A 9,192-nucleotide genomic window follows, 5' to 3' on the forward strand; every position below is an offset into this window, starting at 1 on the left:
GCCCCTAACTTAACCTCTAGCGACAGACCTGGAGCGGTCAGCAGCCGGGCGTCCTCTGGAAAGCTTTTCCAATTCCATATCCTGGTGTAGCCGTTCCTGGTTGATATATCTCCCCACGACTTTTTTTTTTAATATTTATAGTAATTAAATGTATCTTTGTTGTACTATAATGGTAATGTATTCAATGTTGTTTTATTTTTTTCTCAAAACAACGCCTATAAGAGTATATATATTATTATTATCTGGATTCTAGACTCGTTCAAGGATCAATGCTGTTATTATTATTAATATTTATTTGCTTATACAAAATATACGGAAATTTTCCTGTTCAACGATTGTGAATATTTAATAAAAACACACTCTTCACATGTTATAAATAAAGTACAAATTAACCTTAATTTAAAAAATTGATATTTGCATAAGTGCATAACCATAAATAATATTTTAATGATAAAGTAGTTCATATTACAAAATCAGTCAACCCTCTACCATACTCCATGACAAAATCATTTGACTACCGTCCGCCACTGATTATAATAATAATATGGGAATATTATAACTACATAGTTAAATATAATAATTTCCAGCAGTCGGATTATTGAATGGACTTTTAAGATTTGTGGTGAAATTCGAGATAGACTAGTATTGTTGTTGGACGTAACTAGGTATTCGTAAGTCTATATTCTGTGGTTATTAATTAAACTATTATCATAATATAATAACAATATCGTAATTATTAGGAACCTGCCAACAAAACCATAAACTATAATATAATGTGTCATAACTTTGTGGTTCATTAGCGGTTATAACATGTACACGATAAGTTTGCAGCGGCGCGTTCGATTAGAATTTTCTACTGACGGTAGGCACTAAACATATGTGTATTAACACTGCATTTCCACAATCTCGAAAATTACTGCGCTTCACAAGCGACCAAAGAACGAAATGAGCCATTTCGTCAGCGTCTATGGTATTATTACATTATTGCTTTCACGCACGCCTAAGAAAAGAGGAATAACTATGCCATTAATTTACGCCAACGGTTTGCCCTTTATACGTGAATATATATATACGAATCCATAAAATTACCTTTATATACCGCGCGAGTCGACGGAAAAGAATACTACGCGATACACATGATACGGAGACGGAGTAAGATTATTTAAATTAAATTTCAATTTTTCTCCGTGTTTTACTCCGCGTCAAAGAAAATGCTTAATTTAATTTTTTTTTCATCGAAATACTTCGATTCGGCTATTCTTTTGAATTCGCTCGAAGAAAACGTCTCTATACAATATAATTGCGCTCAACCGCGACGATAGCTTTGTGAGCGCATGTAAAACGGCTATGAATTATTCAATAGGAATATATACGTCCACGCAGACAAAGACAATATACAAAAGCTCTAAGTCACAACATTTTTCACCACTTCCGTTAGCGCATTCCATCATTCATGTATACTATATTATATATATAATATAAATTTATTTTTAAAATTGACCACCCAAATATATATATAATACAAGGCCAACGATGTAACAATTTCAAAATGGCCAAAATTACGGGAACTATGCACAAAATACGAATCGCTATAATGCAAAATGAGTGAGAACTCTTTTTAATAATGTATAAATTAAGGTACGTATGTATTTTGTGCTACATCTAAAAATTAATTTCAGTAATTTGCGCCACGACAGAAAACGAAATAAAATATGTAATCTACGCCACACTTTTAACTTCGATTGCCGGAAGAATAATAGTAATTATAATTATTATAACAATAATATAAGTATACATACATACATTTATTTGTAACTATAATATGGCTGAAATTTATAGATTGGAATTATATTTATTTCTTACTTTTTTTTAATTACTTTTAATAATTTTCTAAAAATGTGTAACTAATAAAATTCACTTGATTAATCAATGATTAAAAACATAATATGTTAATCTGTAAAAATAATTTTTTTAGTTATTTTATACTTATATACATACATTTATAGTTATAATATGACTGATTTTTATATTTTTTTTTAATTACAGGAATTGTAGGTACTTATTTTTAATACATTCTTAAATGATTTTTAAGGCATATATAACTATTAAAATTAACTCGATTGATCAATGATTAAAAATACAAGAATATGTTAAGTAGTAAAAACAATTGTTTAGTTATTTAAATGTGGTGCAAATTACAATTGTTGAAGGTACAAAATAGTGCAGATTATTATAATGTCCTTTTATTCAGTTTTATGTGGCACAAATTACATAAATATTTTTTTTCTTCGGGTGTTTTTCGGCCCAGATTACATACGCCCAAAAAAGGAGCCACATGTCTGATTCTTCCCCGGGCCCCAAAATATCTCTGAAGAGATCTTCAAAGAAGAAATGTTACGTAAATACTATAAGTAATTATTTCTACAAAATTAATAACAAGTTCATAATCCGAGTTATTCTATCAATAAACAATCTACAGTATTATTATATTAAAAAAATTATAACTATTAAAAATCTAAAATGATATTCATAAATATGACGAGTGAATATATGAAATAATACTGAAATGCATATGTTTAGTGTCCAATTCCGTGACATATTTGACTTGATGTATCTTTAATAAAATAATATAAGTATATTATAGAATGGCAAATTGTCTGAAAATGGTCCAATAAGAGATTCTTTTTAAATAAAAACTATTACATCATGGGATACTTACTAGAATAAATAATATTGCTTTAATATAGTTGAACATAATATTATTTAGTCCAGCTAGTCAATTGAACTGCTGTGTAAAAACAATGTTTGTCATTCCAAAATATGTGTGATAAATCGGTGCTATTTATTTCAAAAAAATGAATTGTCGTGCTTTTTTTAAGAACAGAATGAAAATATAGAAAATACTGTTGTATGTAGTGTTTTCATGTTAAAAGTATCATTTTTTTTTTGTCTTATTTACAAAATTATCTGAACATTATAATTATTATTCGGGGTTAAAAAATATAAGGATTTAACTCGCTTAAAATGTATATTACGATGCAAAGTTCTTTCCGTCTTCTGGATAACGTATACAGCTAAAATGTTATTATAAAAAAGTATTTGAAAAATGAAAATAAATGTCTTATACATGGTGTATAACAAGATGATAGAAACAATCATTTCCGGCAAAGATAAGAGTTTCAGATCAATTTTCTTAGAAATTGTAAATACGGTAGCTATTCTAAGCACGACTTGAGAATTAGGGAATAAAATAATATATAAATAAAAACACAATACAGATACATGGAAAACAGTTATATTGGTACAAAAACATAAAAAGCATATGACAGGACGACGACGATGACGAAGGACGAGGAAGGGGGATACGTGAATTCGGTGTTAAAAGTTCACCTGCGCACAATCCTTCCGATCGGTCTTGCGGGCAAACGAGTGCCGCGGACGTGTCCGCTCGGGTTCGCGACGGGTCTACCGTAACTGCGTGAGAGGCTCGACCGCTTCGGCCACGGGAGTTTACGGCTCCGCGCGACCACAGCGTCCGAGCACCTTCACCACCGTCAGAGGGTTGACCGCGTCACGGAGACCCGTGAGCTCGCGACGACCGCGAACCCGTTTGCGCCCGCAAGTGATCTGGTGGAATGTGCACAGGTGACTTACCCGCCTTCTCATATCCCTCCCCTCGCCATTGGTCATCGCCATCGTCCTGTCATATGCATTATTGGTCTTCACCGTCGCCGCTATTCCGCGCGGACGCAACAAGCGCGCAACACGGCGCGCTTTACGTGTTTCCACGCCGCGGCCAGTCGCCGCCGACAGCGGGAAACACGTTTGGTCTTTTTTTTGGCGTCCGGCTCTTCTCGGTGTGTATCCCCGTCCGCGCCCTCCGCTTCACATACGGCCATAATAGCTTGTTCGACCACATCACCGATTACGACTGCTATCTCTGCCGTTTCGTTCGTCTGTGGAGCCGTTTGGTCCATCTCTGTAGCCGTTTGGTCCATCTGTGCACCAGTTTGGTCCATCTCTGCCATTTCGTCCGTAACTCTTTCTATAACGTTTTCCACCAGTTCTCTCAAGAACGTTGGAATGGTTGCAGAGTTCTCGACTGCCATGTTGAAAATGTAGTGAATATTTGTTCAAGAAATGAATTCGTCTGACAAGTTGGGCGTCTGGTAAGTTAATAAGCTTTTTGAGTTTATTTTTTCGTACACCGTGTCAGATCACCCGGACAACGAGCCCACGGTGTCGTTTATTACTAGCCAGCGACTGCCACCGGGTTCGTCAACAATTCTAATCGGCCGACATTATAGGATTTCGCGGGCCCGTTTATTTTTTCAAACACTATTATTATTATTATTTATTTATATAGATTACCTCTATATTAACATTATAGCGATTCAACGAAGAATTCGATTATTTCGATTCATACTGTACCCGTTTTAAACTTTTAAGTGGTCTTTTTTATTTTATTTTACAATATACTTCATTCGATTTAAATCTTTGCGCACATTGTTTCAATATAAAAAAAATTGACAATGCCGAGCAAGTGCACATATTATTATCATTATTATGGTATGTAATTTTGCTATAATTTAATTAATACTGCTAGTATATAGTATGATGTTATATTATATTACCGTTATAACAAAGTTCATTATATCTATTGGAAAATAATTTTCGATTTTTATTGGATTTTCATTAAATTAATTTATAAAGTGTGACAAAATATAAAACAACATTTAAAAAATCAAGTAGTTGGTAGTAAAATATTATGTATATTTTCAACTTTTTTAATTTAAAATTTACCTAAAAAATATTTTTAACCAATCAAAATGTTAACAAGTTATCAATAGTCAAAATATAAATTTGGTAAAACCGTATGGTGTATATATAACTATACGATTTTGCCCCACAAGACTTTCAAAAAAAATCGAGTTTCATTTAAACATAAAGTAAATAAATGAATGTATTTAAACTACAAAACGTAAATTACACGTCTTAATATTAGCTATTGAATAATAAGAAAATAAGTTTGTAAATTTTTTTCATATGAAAATTCAGCATTTAAGATATTGATAATATTTTAGTAAACTAATGTAAAAACGTTAATTGAATTTCTTTTCAAAACGGGATGACAAAACACGTGCATTATCATTTTCAATAAATAAATAAACAAAAAATTTCAAACTGGTGTATTTTGTTTACGTCCATAATATCAATAATTATTGATGAAATTCCGATTATACGGTTTTTGCCCCACATAGGTTATAACCCGCTTTCTTGGATTTAATTTGTACTTTAAAGAGTTTAACATATTTTTTTTATTATGATATTCATTAATAGAAATATATAATAATAATATAAAATTTCGAATAATATAAATTTATATAATATTATGGTATACATTTATATTATTATATAATAATTAAATACAACATTATTAAAAAAAATACATAAATATCAACCTAATGTAATACTAAAATTAATATAAATGACTTAAAACTATTTAAAAAAAATCATGAAATTTAACTAGGGATATTATTGGATGATAGATCGTTTCCGTTCAAAATGTTATTGTTTTCCATATACAATTATTATAGATTATAATATATTCATTATATTATCATCGAAACCAAATTTTACACACCTTTTAAAGTGTCTTACTATATAACTAATGTACAGCTGAACTGTACCTATTAACCTACCTTTTTTCTTCTTCGTATCACAACTGACACAAATCTTATGTAAACGTTTTTTCTACTACCTCCTCTGTCTTTTGATCGAGCATACTCTTTTGCCAATTTATAGTCCCTTTTTTTCCAGATCCTAATTTACTCAATCAGTCCAGCACTCCAGCGGTTCTGTACTTCCTGTATGCCTTACCCCGATTGGTTTCCATTTGACTACCTTATGCCTGAACATATTATATTAATTTTATTATTATTAATTAATGCCCCTGTGTGCAAAAAAAGTTCCCAGAGATGTTATATAGCAGTTATTTTGTGTAATGTGAGGTTTAATATTAGTGTCTATGGATATCGCGGAGATGTTGGAAACACCATTTATATTTCTATCTGTGAAGTTACTGAATGCGATGTCGCAAAACAATGTTCTATGTTTTGTCGTATTGTATCTTCCATACACAATCAGATAGAGACTCTCAATTTCAGCTCTCTGACTTCGCTTAGAGTGCACATAGTGATGTCCGGAAAAAATTAAAAGAAAATTAAGTCTGCATTTTTTAACATACCGCACCCCAATGTGGATTCAAAACCTATTTCCCTTACCTAAATGACCTACTCCTAACCTACCGGGACACATTAACAAGATACATTTCGTGATTTAATATAGTGTATTTAGACTCGTATAACAGTCTTGCGTTTGGTATATGATATACTATAATGAAATATGAATGTATACCTGCTAGTACTGAATTTATGTATAACTAGTATAAGTTACACAGACTTAAGGCCCTCCCAAAAATTGTTCTAGTGAGCATTTGACATATATAGATGTGTGAATACTGTTAATTGATTAATTGATAATGCTGTATGTGTATCAGTACCGTATATATATATATATATATATATATGTGTGTGTGTACATTTATAATCGTAAATACCCTTATGAGGTATGACTCTCGGCTTAGTAGGCTCTCCTTACACCGAACGCTATAGTTGATTATGGTATAGATAAAATATTTCGAAGGTTTTTTATTATAAATAAAATAATTTAGGTTTTATCTACTTTGAAAGCTAAGAAATAGGAATACGATTATTATGACTTAATTTTCCGTTGAACTGGCGTTACCTGAAAATCTGTGTGGGTACAATTTATTACAGCTGTTTATTTTACTAATTAGTAATAATTTATTTAATTCCTTATTGTACCTACAAAAATATTTTAACTTAAAAATTACATGATATATCTTACAGTATATATGTTAATTTAACTTATCCGTATCATCTAAGCCGAGGGTGACTTTTTTGTTTCAAATAAAATCTTAGGTTAAAAATGTTTATTATACTGATTAAATGTACTAAGTATCAATTGGCAAGTGTAAATATTATAAATTAAGCTGTAGGATATTGTTTTCAATTAAATATTTGTAAATTGTGCCTTTCAAAAAACTTTTGTTTCGTTTTACCTAAGTTTATATTTTTATATTTGTGCTAAATAAAAATAATATAAAGCTAAAGATTTATTATTTCAATTATCTATATACTTCATAAATGCATTTCAGTTTATCTCTTTAGATATCAGAAAATAATATTTGACACTGACATAATCATAAGTGAAATTAAAATACAATTTTTTTTTTTTTTGAGGGGGTAGCTAAAATATTTATTTGTTTGTGGACAAATATTAAACACTTATAAAAGGCCCCTATCTCAAAGAGCTTACGGCGTTATTAAGTCTAAATCCGATCCCCCCCCTGCTAGTATAATAAAAGTTGTAGTTAAACTAAAATAATGTAATTATCAAAACAAAGTTATGCAGGTATGTACTTATTTTTGTACATAAATAAAATAAAACAAGTATTAATTCAAATTGCTGAAATAATAAAATTATTTAAAAGGTAACATTATTACAACTTCAAATCAGATATAAAAATTATTAATTATTAGCATTAAAAAAAAAAGATTATTTATTATTTATATACAACTTAAGAACTTATATAAGAATAGTAAATTAGTTACATATTGTTATTTATATTACAGTAATAAGGTATAGGTATATATTTTTTATACTTATGAAGTAGAGTTATACAAATGGATTTGCTACCTATCGGTATGTATAGACATTTATTTTTAAACAGTTCAAGTCAATTAATTATGAAGAATTGTGATTATTATTGTTAATATCAAATGATTTAATTAAGCAATATGAAATAGGATCTTGATACATATTACAATAATTTAACGGAGTTACAATAAGCTGTATTTGCCCATTTAAATGTTTAATAATTTTTTTCACCTACTATTTTATTGTTTTTTAAAATAAGATATTTGTCTTGAATACTTATTGAACTTACAACATTTTTAAGAATTACTTTTTCATAAAAATTGTTATCAATAGAATCATCAGAATTAATTTCATTTTTTAGTATTGGATAGTTTAAAGGATTACAATGTGATTGGATATTTACTAATACCTACTATTATACAGTTGTAAGTATCTTGGAGGGGGTACATGGAATTTTTACAACTTTTTTTAATAAACTGCAAATAATTTTCATATTTAAATGCACTAAGTGTATCTAAGGCACCATGGATTAAAACAAAATCAGCCACATGTATTAGATTATGAACATTATAACCCACATATTCTTCACCATATAAATAAGGATATTCATGTACACATTTATTGAATAAAGTTTTAACTATAGAATTATGAGCATGACATGTTTCAGGATAAATAAGAAACCTGATAGCACAATGTAATAATATGAAATGGTTGTAAAAGGATTGTTTTAATCGATCTCTAAGAGCAACTGGCCCAATATACAGAACAAAAGTCCTAAATTCTGTTGCCTTCCAAAATTCAACTTCATCTAAAGACTTGGGTAGTTGAGTAAATTCTGAAGGCATTAAAGGTTTTCACTAGTTAACTCTTCTGAAATCTCTTCAGGCTTTAACAATTTAACAGGTTTTTTTCCCTTTTGTCCAAAACGTTATTAATATTTTTGTGACCCCGAAACATATGTTATGCATGTATTCTATAACTACTGTTTTAGTAATATCAATTGTTATTTGGTAATTCTTCTAATGGACTAGAGTCTTTGTGATAAAATTCATCTTGTTTAGTACGAAATGATTGATCTGCTCTCAAACTGGCATTCATATTTAAGTACGCCATATAATTAATAAAACTATCTTCCAATAAACATGAATTGCAATCATGATATGCATTATGGCCTTTCACATTAAGCACAAATGCTTTGGTTGGTGCATTACATACTATCTGAGTAATTTTAAATTTTAAAACTTTATTATTAACAAATATTCCGTTTAAAAGAATTTCTTTAATTTCAGTTATGAAATAGTTCATAAAATCAATGCTTGAATAAGGTTTCTTAAATTTTCCATGATATAATCCAACTGGAAGATCATATTTTGATAAATGAGATATGTTCACAATGGATATGAGAATAGGCCAAAAGCTTGACTTAGAGCTTGCTGCTAGTGGAACACC

At 29.8% G+C, this 9,192-nt stretch overlaps 1 pseudogene; it reads right to left on the minus strand.

The window, feature by feature from the left end:
• Positions 1-8,123: 8,123 nt before the first annotated feature.
• Positions 8,124-8,856, minus strand: LOC113557709 (annotated as a pseudogene).
• Between the last annotated feature and the right edge of the window lie 336 nt (positions 8,857-9,192).

This window comes from Rhopalosiphum maidis, chromosome 1 (assembly GCF_003676215.2).
Source record: "Rhopalosiphum maidis isolate BTI-1 chromosome 1, ASM367621v3, whole genome shotgun sequence".
NCBI lineage: Eukaryota > Metazoa > Arthropoda > Insecta > Hemiptera > Aphididae > Rhopalosiphum > Rhopalosiphum maidis.